Source organism: Elephas maximus, chromosome 24 (genome assembly GCF_024166365.1).
Source record: "Elephas maximus indicus isolate mEleMax1 chromosome 24, mEleMax1 primary haplotype, whole genome shotgun sequence".
In the NCBI taxonomy this organism is placed as follows: Eukaryota; Metazoa; Chordata; class Mammalia; order Proboscidea; family Elephantidae; genus Elephas; species Elephas maximus.
The window spans coordinates 42,190,583-42,203,950 of NC_064842.1; the positions used below are offsets into that span (position 1 = coordinate 42,190,583).

The window sequence follows — 13,368 nt, forward strand, 5'->3', positions numbered from 1 at the left end:
CTGCTTGCTTCCCTTTCCTTTTATCTCGGGAGAGATAAAAGGTGCTGCAGGCCACATCCAGGGACACTCCCTTTACATTGGATCAGGGAGGTGACTTGAGTAAGGTGTTACAATCCTACCCTAATCCTTTCAACATAAAATTACAATCACAAAATGGAGGACAACCACAGAATACTGGGAATCACGACCTAACCAAGTTGATACACACATTTTTGGGGGGACATAATTCAATCCATGACACCTTGGAAACCCTACGGTGGCAGTTCTACTCTGTCCTACAGGGTTGCTATAAGTCGGCATCAACTTGATGGTTTTTGATTTGGTAGAAAGGTGACTTGGAGTCACTGTCAACTGGTTGGATGCTTTCCTGCGGCCTCAAAGGACTCCAGGGTAAACAATATTGGAAATGTACAGAAAGCAAATAAAGAAAAACATGACGTGAACAAACACATCCTACTATTGCATCAAACCATCTGAATCTTAAGAAAGACATAATTGCCGGAAGGTATGGGGAGGGTCAAGAAAGTTATTCACTGGTCATGCAGGCTAAAAGAGAATCTGTAATACGATAGTCAAGAAAGACTGGGAATTTTCAACATTGAAAGAATGAAGACTGAGAAGGAATGTGATTAAAGTATATAAAGTCATAAGAAAAGTTCACTAAATATAAAAATCCGACTAAGAGGTACCCTCTGAACTAAGAAAGAGATATATATTTGCGCCAAATAAAGCCAGGTTCTATTTTGCTTACCAGATAATAAATTAATTACCTCAAGAAGAGCAATAGACCACCAATAAATTAATAAATAAATCTGGATAATAAAATATCATTTCATATATGTAAAATCCACAGTGAAAAAAAAAGATTTATTTATGTCTGTATATGTAAGGGAAACACTGGTGGCATGGTGGTTAAGAGCTATGGCTGCTGACCAAAAAGGTTGGCAGTTTGAGTCCACCAGGTGCTCCTTGGAAACTCTATGGGGCAGTTCTACTCTGTTCTATAGGGTCCCTATGAGTCAGAATCGACTCAATGGCAACGGGTTTGGTTTTATATATGTAAAGAATCATATCAAAAAATGAGCACCAAAATGTTAATGGTGGTTATATCAGGGTGGTGGAATTTTAGGAGCTTTTTACTTTCTTCCTTTGTACTTTTACCGATTGTTGTTGCAATCATTTTCAACAGGCTTGTATTATTTACCTAACCAGAAATAAATCTATTTTCCTTGTGGAGTAAAAATATTAGGCTAGTAAAGGGAATTAGTACCTTTTGGGAGGCCTGGTGGCACAACGGTTGAGAGCTATAGCTTCTAACCAAAAAGATCTGCACTTTGAATACACCAGCCACTCCTTGGAAATCCTATGGGGCAGCTCTACTCTGTCCAATAGGGTCACTATGAGTAGGAATTGACTGGACGGCAGCCAGGTTTTTAATGGGGGTAGTACTTTTTGGAGCAAAGGCTGAATATCACAGGAAACAATCTCTAGTACTAATGTCAGGAAAGATGAACTAGGTCATCAGCAGAGCTGTATTTCAGCTCTTTTACCCTTATAGAGGGCAGTCAGGTAGTAGTACCCATTCACTGGTCGTAATTCAGGAACTCTTGAGGGGGTTTCCTTATGTGTGTACATCCCTTGAAATATTCTTATGTTTATGGTGGTGCCTAGAATGTACTTCGCTGTATATCACTAGGGCTAGAGAGACTCCATGGAGCCAAGCCCACTTAACTGGGATAGGTTGCTGCCTCCCTTGTATATTAAGACTTATGTTTATAGAAAAACAAGTGATGACAGAAGGAATGAAATAATGTCTGACCCTGACTGTCTTTGGGATTCACCCACACTCCAGGGGCTTAGGCCCTTCATTCATTTAATACATTTGTCAGGTGACTTTTAGGTATTATGCTAAGTGCCTTGGGAATACATAAGCAACAGGATTCCAGCCTTCCAGGAGTTTTCAGTGACACACCAATCACTGCCTATGTGCTTTACATCCCCAGGACCTAGTACAGATTCTCTACATTTTTTCTTTTTTTGAATAAAATTATGCCAATTTTAGCATTTAACTGTTATTTTTATTTTTTTTGATCCCAATGACTGACCAATGTGAGACTTTCCAGTTGGTGGTGGGAGAGGCTTAAATCTTGGTATTCCCCCTTGCACTAAATGGCATTGCCACCTTCCCACTTGCATAAGGAAACAACCTGGGAGTCACTATGTTTACCATCTTTCTTCACACCTGCACCTGAAGGAAATATTTTGAAATCCTTCTACTTCTATTTCCGTGGGAGGCACCATCATCTTTTCCATGGACTTGTCCTATTGTTTTCTGGCTTCTTCCTGGTTCCATTCCTGCTTCCCTCCAAGTGATTTCTATGAAGCAGGCTTATTTATCTATGTTTAAAGACATCATTAGCTTTCATTTGCAGTTAATGACAACAACAAAAATCCAAACAACATGATTTGGTTCCTGCTTTACTCTCCAATCTCAATCTCATACCTTCTACTCACCATGCTCAAACGTCCTGGCTTTCTGTTTCTCAAACAAGCCAAACCTGTTCAGCCTCAGGGTCTTTTCACCTCTTGTCCTCAGTCTAGAATGCTGTTCCTCCCCATGCTTGGCCTGGCTGGCTCAGATTGCCCCCTCAGAAAGACCTTCCCTGACCACTCACTGTTTTGTTTCCTTAACATTATCACTAAAGGAAATCATCTTATTTACTTTTTTTTAAATCATTTTTTATCATTTATCTCGCCCACTTAGAAGCACAAGCTTCTAAGGGCAGCAGCCCTTTCTATTTTATTTACTTATGTATCCCTAGCACCTAGAACAACAAACAATATTTTTTGAGTGAATAAGCGAAATAACGAAAAGGCAAGCGTCTTCTTGGTGTGTATATAAGGTGGCCAGCAGAGTCCCAACAGAAAGGAATTCCTGTGTTCCACCGCTCTTTAATTTTTTAAAAGCACAAAACCCGTCGGGATCTACTGACCCTCTCTCCCCCATCCAGTTGCCAGAAACTGCAATCACAATTGTTGTAGACGAGGCAAAAGGGGGCAGGCCTGCCAATGATTGTTAGTACTGAACTCAACCCAATGCTGAGGCCTGTTCTTACTTTGGCATGGATATTGCTGCCTGCCGTGGGTGGCCAGGGTAACCGGTATAAATCCACTCTGTTAAAAGGCCAGTTCAGGAAAATCCCATCCATTTTTTCGGGGCAGCCTGACCTGGTCAGGGGTGGCCATCTCAACCTGTTTGAGGAGGGATGGAGTGAATAAGCAGGTCAGCTTAGCTCGTACTTGTTTGCAGACTGTGAATGTCGCCCTACAGTCTTTGCACCTCCCAACGTTCCGTTTCCCACTTTCTTTTATCTTGACTTCATCTACAGCTTTTCCTGCACAAAATCTAAGGGATTAACTGTTGTATCTAATCAATGTGCTAAATCTCTCTGCATCATTAGTTCTTCTTTGATTATGAAGTTCCAAGGAGCAGGCTTGGAGCCTTTTTAATTACTCAATTGTTCAAATTTTATTTCATGTGCCTTACTGGAGTTTTGCATGTTGCTGAAGGGCACAGCCAAGTACGGTTTACCAAGCATACAGCACCCCATGACGGTTCTGGCCAGCCCTTGTCTTTTGTTTCTAGAGGATCGGCTCACACTCCAATGCCGCACGGTTCCTGAAGCGGCTTCTGCGACTCTACAGGAGAAGCGCCAGACTCTCTAGTCCCCCAGTACCATGCAGGGTGCTGCTTCCGACTTGCAGGAAGTTGTTCCGTCTAGGCTGTCTCGTTCCCGTTTCTGCCGCAAATTCGATCGCTGGGGTGCAAGTGGGCAGCACGCTGTTGTCGCCGGTGTCACGGCCCGCTCACGTGAAGTTTACCCAGCTGAGCGCCAAGGCCCGCTGGGCTCCTTGGTGCTGGGCGCTCCCGCAGCCGGAAGGGGGCGGGGCGGCTGCAGGCGGTGGGCGGAGCCCGGCGGCCGCGGGACCACCAATGAAATCCCGAGCCGGCGCTCGCGGTGTGCGTGACGCAGCGGAGGGGGCTGGGGCTGGGAAGTGGGGGGCGGAGGGCTGGGGGACTCCCGCGCTTTATCTTCCTCCGCGGCTGGGCCGGCGGCGTGACTGGCCCTGGGCGCTCGGAGAGCTGTCCCGAGCCGCCTCCCGCCTCTCGCCGGCCGCACAGTGAAGACTTTCTCGCTCTGCCTTCTTTGGCGAGGTCTCGGCAGCCGGCTCCGGCCCCAGGTAATGCCCGGGCCACCGGAACGCCTCTTCACAGCCTGCCCAGCTCCATCCGCCGCAGCCCGAGAGGCACGGAAAGAGGTGGCGGCTGTAACCCCGGCCCGCGGGCCTGGCCGTGCTGCTCCGCAACTCTGCCCGGAGCCGGGGAAGGGGAGGCTCCACGAGCCCCAGGGAGTTGGGGGGCCGGGGGGCAGGGAAGGGCGGGAAAGTTACCATCAGGCGCCCAGTAACTGCCAGCCTTTTAAACCTTGCACTTTCCTTTGGTATCCACCAAATCCCGTTGGCATCCTTCAAGCCGGCAGTAAAGAAAGTTATGAATTAGAGGACGTTTCATTCCTTAAAAAAAGCGAAACTAAAAATGCATTCGGGAAGTTTTTTTTTTTTTTTTTAACGGATTTAGGAAAGAAGTGAGTGAAGGGGAGGATGGCATTCCAAGACAGCGAAATCTGTATAGGCACCATAGCCTTTAATCAGATTCCGATTTTATTTTTAAATATTAGGATACAGTTGTTATATTTCTGCCGTTTGTCCTTAAATGTTAACAGCCGCACACTTTAAATGATATGATAGTTAGAAGTTCTTTGTACGTGGGAAACAACTGTAAACTTCATTGTCCATAGTTACATGTAGATGAATATTTAAGTGGCTGTCGTCTGTTTAAACTACTTTTGTTTTTCTTCATAGTACTTACTTGCCTTCTTTTCCCTTGACGTGGAATTCAACCTGAAGTATTCTTGTTGTTTACTCTTAGTTGGGTGGTATCCATGAATCCTTAGGGAAGTTTTGTGTTGTTAAAATAGAAGAACTCATGCATTTAAGAGCAGTCGTTTAAAAATGTACGTGTCTCAATGCATCATCTGGTTAGAACTCGTCAAAGATTTCAGACTCTCTTTGGATAAAGACCAAAATACCGAATGATCTCACTCTTCCTATCTCCAGCTTGTTTTGGGCCACTTTCCTCCTGGCGCTCTGGGTTCAAGACACATTGGCTTTATCTTTGCCCCTCGAAAGCCTCTTTCTCTTTCCTGTCCCCTGCCTTTCAAGGGCTCTCTGCATCTGTAATACTCTGCCTACTTTCTCCCAACTCCTGTACATTCGTCATATATTTGTTCAATTATCAGTTCCTGAGGAAAGCCACCCCATCTCTGTTACGCCTTCCTAGCATTCTGTATTCTCCTAAAAAAAAAAAAATCCGCTGCTGTCGAGTCAATTCTGACTCATAGCGACCCTATAGGACAGAGTAGAACTTCCCGATAGAGTTTCTAAGGAGCACCTGGTGGATTCAAACTGCGGACCTCTTGGTTAGTGGCCGTAGCACTTAACCACTAGGCCACGAGGGTTTCCATATTCTCCTTAGCAGCAGTTAATTATCAATTATAATGAGTTGTGTTAGTTAATTAGATGTTTTAATTACTTCCTCTACTACTCATAAGATTCAGGAAGGCTGGGCTAGTCTTATTTATGTCTGGAGCCTCAGGATGTGGAGCCCTGGTGTCTCAGTGGTTAAGAAAGAGCTATGGCTGCTTACCAAAATGGCCTGCAGTCCGAATCGACCAGCCTTTCCTTGGGAACCCACTGGGGCAATTCTTCTCTGTGCTCAAGGGTCACTCTGAGTTGGAAATGACACCACAGCACTGGGTTTGGGTTTTGGCCTCAGGGTCTGGCTCACCACCTGGCACAGTGAAAGAAGGAATGAGTTGGAGGACAAACCAAGAAACTTTTTTTTTTTTGAAATATCAGTAAAATACTCCCTTTTTATTGTTTGAAGTGTGGATTTTCTTTTACAGAATGAGGAAAAATGAAAAGTTTTACTCCAAGGTCAGCATAGATAGTGAATAGCAGTTGCTCATGGGACCTGCCATTCCTAGGTGATAAATGATATTACATGATGGAATAGCAAGCGGACTGAGTGAAAGTGGCTCCTGATTTATCACATGTAAGCAATAATCCACTTTATTTATAAGGCTGATCTTGTTATAATTTATCGTAAATTTTTTTTTTTTTTTAACAAAGAGAAGTTTATTTTATCACATTAAAGTAGGCTAAAAGTCCAAATTCAGAGCATCAGCTTCAGGAAAAGGCTTTCGATCTCTGTCGGCTCTAGTGGAAGGTCTCTGTCCTCAATCTTCCCATGGTAGAGGAGCTTCTCAGGTGCAGGGACCCTGGGTCCAAAGGATGTGCTCTGCTCCCAGTGCTGCATTCCTGGTAGTATGAGGTGCCCAAATCTCTGCTTGCTTCCCTTTCCTTTTTTAAATTTTTTTTTAGTAATTTTTATTGAGCTTTAAGTGAATGTTTATAAATCAAGTCAGTCTGTCACATATAAGCTTATATACACCTTACTCCATACTCCTACTTAATCTCCCCCTAATGAGTCAGCTCTTCCAGTCTCTCCTTTCGTGACGATTTTGCCAGTTTCTAACCCTCTCTACCCTCCTATCTCCCCTCCAGACAGGAGATGCCAACACAGTCTCAAGTGTCCACCTGATACAAGTAGCTCACTCTTCATCATCATCTCTTTCCAACCCATTGTCCAGTCCCTTCCATATCTGATGAGTTGTCTTTGGGAATGGTTCCTGTCCTGGGCCAACAGAAGGTTTGGGGACCATGACCGCTGGGATTCCTCTAGTCTCAGTCAGACCATTAAGTCTGGTCTTTTTATGAGAATTTGGGGACTGCATCCCACTGATCTTCTGCTCCCTCAGGGGTTCTCTGTTGTGCTCCCTGTCAGGGCAGTCATCAGTTGTGGCCGGGCATCATGTAGTTCTTCTGGTCTCAGGATGATGTAAGTCTCTGGTTCATGTGGCCCTTTCTGTCTCTTGGGCTCATAGTTATTGTGTGACCTTGGTGTTCTTCATTCTCCTTTGATCCAGGTGGGTTGAGACCAATTGATGCATCTTAGATGGCTGCTTGTTAGCATTTAAGACCCCAGACGCCACATTTCAAAGTGGGATGCAGAATGTCTTCATAATAGTATTATTTTGCCAATTGACTTAGAAGTTCCCTTAAGCCATAGTCCCCAAACCCCCGCCCTTGCTCCGCTGACCTTTGAAGCATTGAGTTTATCCCAGACACTTCTTTGCTTTTGGTCCAGTCCAGTTGAGCTGACCTTCTGTGTATTGAGTATTGTCCTTCCCTTCACCTAAAGTAGTTCTTATCTACTAACTAATCAGTAAATAACCCTCTCCCACCCTCCCTCCCTCCCCACCTCGTAACCACAAAAGTATGTGTTCTTCTCAGTTTATACTGTTTCTCAAGATCTTATAATAGTGGTCTTATACAATATTTGTCCTTTTGCCTCTGACTAATTTCACTCAGCATAATGCCTTCCAGGTTCCTCCATGTTATGAAATGTTTCACAGATTCGTCACTGTTCTTTATTGATGTGTAGTATTCCATTGTGTGAATATACCACAATTTATTTAACCATTCATCCGTTGATGGACACCTTGGTTGCTTCCAGCTGTCTGCTATCGTAAACAGAGCTGCAGTAAACATGGGTATGCATATATCTGTTCGTGTTGAAGGCCCTTATTTCTCTATGGTATATTCCAAGGAGTAGGATTTCTGGGTTGTATGGTAGTTCTATTTCTAACTTTTTAAGAAAATGCCAGATAGATTTCCAAAGTGGTCGTACCATTTTACAATCCCACCAGCAGTGTATAAGAGTTCCAATCTCTCCACAGCCTCTCCAACATTTATTCTTTTGTGTTTTTTGGATTAATGCCAGCCTTGTTGGAGTGAGATGGAATCTCATCGTGGTTTTAATTTGCATTTCTCTAATGGCTAATGATCGAGAGCATTTTCTCATGTATCTGTTAGCTGCCTGAATATCTTCTTTAGTGTAGTGTGTGTTCATATCCTTTGCCCACTTCTTGATAGGGTTATTTGTCTTTTTGTGGTTGAGTTTTAACAGAATCATATAGATTTTAGAGATCAGGCGCTGGTCGGAGATGTCATAGCTGAAAATTCTTTCCCAGTCTGTAGGTGGTCTTTTTACTCTTTTGGTGAAGTCTTTAGATGAGCATAGGTGTTTGATTTTTAGGAGCTCCCAGTTATCTGGTTTCTCTTCGTCATTTTTGGTAATGTTTTGTATTCTGTTTATGCCTTGTATTAGGGCTCCTAACGTCCCTGTTTTTTCTTCCATGATCTTTATCGTTTTAGTCTTTATGTTTAGGTCTTTGATGCACTTGGAGTTAGTTTTTGTGCATGGTGTGAGGTATGGGTCCTGTTTCATTTTTTTGCAAAGGGATATCCAGTTATGCCAGGACCATTTGTTGAAAAGACTATCTTTTCCCCAATTAACTGACACTGGTCCTTTGTCAAATATCAGCTGCTCATATGTGGATGGATTTATATCTGGGTTCTCAATTCTGTTCCATTGGTCTATGTGCCTGTTGTTGTACCAGTACCAGGCTGTTTTGACTACTGTGGCTGTATAATAGGTTCTGAAATCAGGTAGAGTGAGGCCTCCCACTTTCTTCTTCTTTTTCAGTAATGCTTTTTTTTTTTTTTACTTATCCGAGGCTCCTTTCCCTTCCATATGAAGTTGGTGATTTGTTTCTCCATCACATTAAAAAATGTCATTGGAATTTGGATTAGAAGTGCATTGGATGTATAGATGGCTTTTGGTAGAGTAGACATTTTTACTATGTTAAGTCTTCCTATCCATGAGCAAGGTATGTTTTTCCACTTAAGTAGGTCCTTTTTAGTTTCTTGCAGTAGAGCTTTGTAGTTTTCTTTGTATAGGTCTTTTACAACTTTGGTAAGATTTATTCCTAAGTATTTTATCTTCTTGGGGGCTACTGTGAATGGTATTGATTTGGTGATTTCCTCTTCGATGTTCTTTTTGTTGATGTAGAGGAATCCAAGTGATTTTTGTATGTTTATCTTATAACCTGAGACTCTGCCAAACTCTTCTATTAGTTTCAGTAGTTTTCTGGAGGGTTCCTTAGGGTTTTGTGTGTATAAGATCATGTCATCTGCAAATAGAGATAATTTTACTTCCTCCTTGCCAATCCAGGTGCCCTTTATTTCTTTGTCTAGCCTAATTGCTCTGGCTAGGACCTCAAACCAAGAAACTTTTGAATGGGAAATACTAACTAGGGCAAGACAGTGTTCTGGAAGAGTGCCTGTTTCCTTGGGAAAGAAATGGAAAAAGTTTTTAACAAAGGCCAGTCAACCCTGATATGTCGAAAATGAGGCCTTTTGTTTTTGAACTTTAGGATAAATGGTTATACTAGCCATACAGATGTAAATGAAAAGTTTTTTGTGTTCTTCACTTTTGCTAATTGACTTAATGACTTTAGTTCTTAGATATGTAAAAAGTTGTAGGGTTGTAGGAGGACAAACCTTTGAAGGGAAGGGGTAGAAATTTTGTTCTGCATTGTAAATTTCATATGCAATTGTTTCTTTTTCCCACTGAATCTGGGGTTGATGTGGTACAGTTCCACACCCAGGATAGGAGCTCAATACTTACTTGACTTACAGGTTATTTATTTATTTTTATTTGAGCATTTATTTGTTCTCACCAGTCTTCTGGGTTCTGTGAGGAATACAAAGGGAAGGAATGGGACAATTCTCCCCCCCCCTTAGTAGCATCCTATCTCAGTGGGAACTTCTTATCTCAAGACCCTTGAGGTGGACCACAGTACGTATATACTGACCTTACATAACTGTTCATATATTATATACCAACAGACTGCACATAGGTGAGAGCCAGATGGAGATGCCCAGCCTCAAAGTGCTAGCAGAGAGTGAGGTTGGTGAAGGCTGCAGGGAGGCGCTGTAGACAGTGTGGTGCTTACACTAAGCCTGGCTCTGAGGCATGGTCATAGAAACTACTCCATCCCTCTTTACTTTCTTCCCTCCAGCACTATGAGGACCTGCGTTCTTGTTTCCTGCCCTCTCCGCCTTTACTGAAGCCTCCACTCCCAAGTCTTTTTGGTATCAGACATTTTCTCTTCTCTTTTTGCTCACTGAAAGTGACCAGCCCTGTCAGTCATGCTCATTGTACAGATAGTTTCCCAGTGCTTCCAGGAGAACCAAATGTCCTAGGCAAAACAGGAAAGCAGGGACCATGGCTGAAAGGGCATGAACTTTGAAATCACACCGACCTGGCTCAGTATCCAACTTCCAGGTTCTTTTGAAAGCTTTATTAGTGATAACACTGCAGGCAGGTTAAAGTTGATACTTCTTTCCGACATGGTTTACTTGTTTCTCAAACCATTCTTCTTGTTTTGCTTTCCTAAGGCAAGTTAGATATTATCACACTGAATGTTACAAGGCTGCAGTGCACAGATGAGGTTCTAAAATTCTTGTTCAGTCAGCACGTCATTGTACTTTTAAATAGCTATCTAGCCATATCTTTATGTCACCTCGGGTGTAAATATTTCACTGCTGCTTACTGGCTGCGTGACTTTGAACAAGTCTCTTAGCATTTCTGAATCTTCCACATATTTTAAAATGGAAATATTGAATGAGGCACGGGATACCCCCATCATGGAGCCTGGCACTATAAATATTAGTGGTTCAGTAAACATTAGTGCGTGGTCGTGCAATGATTAAAGCACTCAGCTGCAGACTGGAAGGTCAGAGGACGGTGGTTTGAACCCACCAGCTGCTCTGTGGGATTAAGATGTGGCAGTCTGCTTCTGTAAAGATTTACAGCCTTGGAAAACCTTATGGGGCAGTTCTGCTCTGTTGTATAGGGCTGCTATGACTCAAAATCTACGCAAAAGCAGTGGGTTAGGTTTGGGTTTTGGTTCCTTCACTGTTGGACCTTTTAGAGACTTGGTCTTATGATCACTGTTTTAACTTCCTCAACTCTTTTACCAAGCTAGTCCGAGATACTTCTTTGTACTTTGTCCCGAAACTGTACAAGCAGTTAAATAAATGGTAGCTCTTAATGTCCCTGAATTGTGAAATATCCCGTGTTCTACCCCTTCTTTTTCCATTTTTCATAATATGACCACAGCTTACTCCTTTTTGCATCATCTGAACTTGATTTCCAACGTTGCTTGCTCCTGGTTCTTCTCCAATCTCTTCGAGGCTTTGCTTCCTTCATTTTTACTGTTCTTTAATTGCTCCCTGACATGGGGAAAGTTACCTAATCACCTGTAAAATGGGATAATAGTGTCTACTGCATAGATATCTAGTGCATAGGATTAAGTGAGCCATGCATCCGTTGCTATAGAGTTGAACTGCTCCATAGGGTTTCCAAGGCTGTAACCTTTACGACAGCAACGGGTTAACCTTTATCAGGAGCCCTGTTGGCATAGTGGTTAATAACCAAAAGGCTGGCTTTTGGAACCCACCAGCCGCCCCACAGGAGAAAGATGTGGCTGGGGGGTTCAAACTGCCAACCTTTCAGTTAATAGCCGAGTGCTTAACCACTGCTCACCAGGGTTCCTAAGTGAGTCATATCCTATATTATTCCCTGAAACCAGTTGCTGTTGAGTTGATCCCAACTTAATGTCAACCCCATGTGTGTCGTCAGAGTAGAACTACACTCCATAGGCTTTTCATTGGTTGATTTTTTTTTTTTTTTTCTGGAGTAGAATGTCTTTCTAGGCCTTTTCTTCCCGCGTGCCTCTGGGTAGACTTGAACCACCAACATTTCAGTTAGAGTATGTAAACCCATTTGCACCACCCAGAGACTTGTTGGGTGCTGTCAGGTTGATTCCAACTCATAGTGACCTCATGTGACAGTAGAGCTGCCCCATAGAGTTTCCTTGGCTGTAATCTTTACGGAAGTAGAATACCAATTCTTTCTGTTGAGTGTGTTTGAACCACCAAACTATCAGTTAGCAGCGAAACACTTAACTGTTTGGTCTCTCCCCGGGGATATTTCCTTCATGTACATTGGCGTTGGCTGCTGCCTGTGCACTGATGAATCCCAGGTCTTTCTCTTTAGCCTAGGCTTGTATATTACCACTTGACTGACCCACAGGTACATCTTATTGAACTGATTTGCTCTTTCTCTTCCACCTGTAATTACTTAGCTTTATTAATGGGACACTCAGACAGCTGAATTGGAAAACCCACTTTGGATCCATATTTTCAACTGCCTTCTGGGTATAGCCACCTGGATATCTCATAGGCTCCTCAGTTTAATGTTTGTAAATTTATCTCATCTCCCTTATCTGTTCACCTTCATTAACTCATTTGTTCATTTAACAAACATTGTCATTTGAGCCTTATTTCAGTGGAAAAAGGAGAAGACCCTCAAGGAGATGTATTTACACAGTGACTTAAACATAGCAATGACTGTGAGGGTGGAGTTTTGTTCTATTGTAGATAGGGTCTCTACGAGTTGTAACCGACTGGATGGTACCTGACAACAAGAACATCAGTTTTTTGTCTGAGCTCGTTTTCCCTTCAATTTTCTTCTTTCTCAAGCAAATCCTCTTACATTATTGCCTGAGTTACCTTCCTAACAGACAAATATCAAGTCATTCTTTTGTTTAAAAACCTCTCTTATCTCCATATTCCTTATAATGGCCCCTAAGGTACCTTGAAGTTTGGTGTCCTTGCCCTGCTTTTTGTCTCCATACACCCTGTGCCCCAGTTTAATCCTTCTCTTCCTTTAAGATTTAATCTAGACTTTACCTTCTTCAGGAAACCTTCCCTAACTGCCTTTAAATTCTTTTGGGCACTGGGCCTGTGTTCCTGTCATACACTGTCTAAATCTCTGTCACTCTTTTGTAATACCACTAGGTATTATGATTATGTTTTTATGTCTTTCTCCCACTAGATTTACACTGCTTGAGAGCATGGACTGTTGTAGTCATTCTTGTATCCACAGGGACTGTAGTTGTTGGGTACTGTCAAGTCAATTGTGACTCATCGCGACCTCATGTGATAGAGTAGAACTGCCCTGTAGGGTTTTCTAGGCTGTAATCTTTATGAGGTAGCTAACCAAAAGGTTGGCAGTTAGATTCTACCAGGCACTCCTTGGAAACTCTATGGGGCAGTTCTACTCTGTCCTATAGGAATCGACTCTACAGCAGTGGGTTTGGTTTTGGTTTTAATCTTTATGATGGAGCCCTGGTGGCACAGTGGTTAAGAGCTTGGCCGATAACCAAAAGGCCGGGAGTTCGAATCCACCAGCCGTTCCTTGGAAAGCCTATA

General features: G+C 42.9%; 1 protein-coding gene across 1 annotated transcript in view; it reads left to right on the forward strand.

Moving 5' to 3' along the window:
- The first annotated feature begins 4,049 nt into the window (after positions 1-4,049).
- Positions 4,050-13,368, forward strand: part of SOAT1 (sterol O-acyltransferase 1) — a 76,611-nt gene continuing 67,292 nt past the window's right edge. Inside the window, exon 1 of the mRNA XM_049868437.1 lies at positions 4,050-4,242. The gene's annotated coding sequence lies outside the window, so the exon portion shown is untranslated. The remainder of the gene's footprint in view (positions 4,243-13,368) is intronic.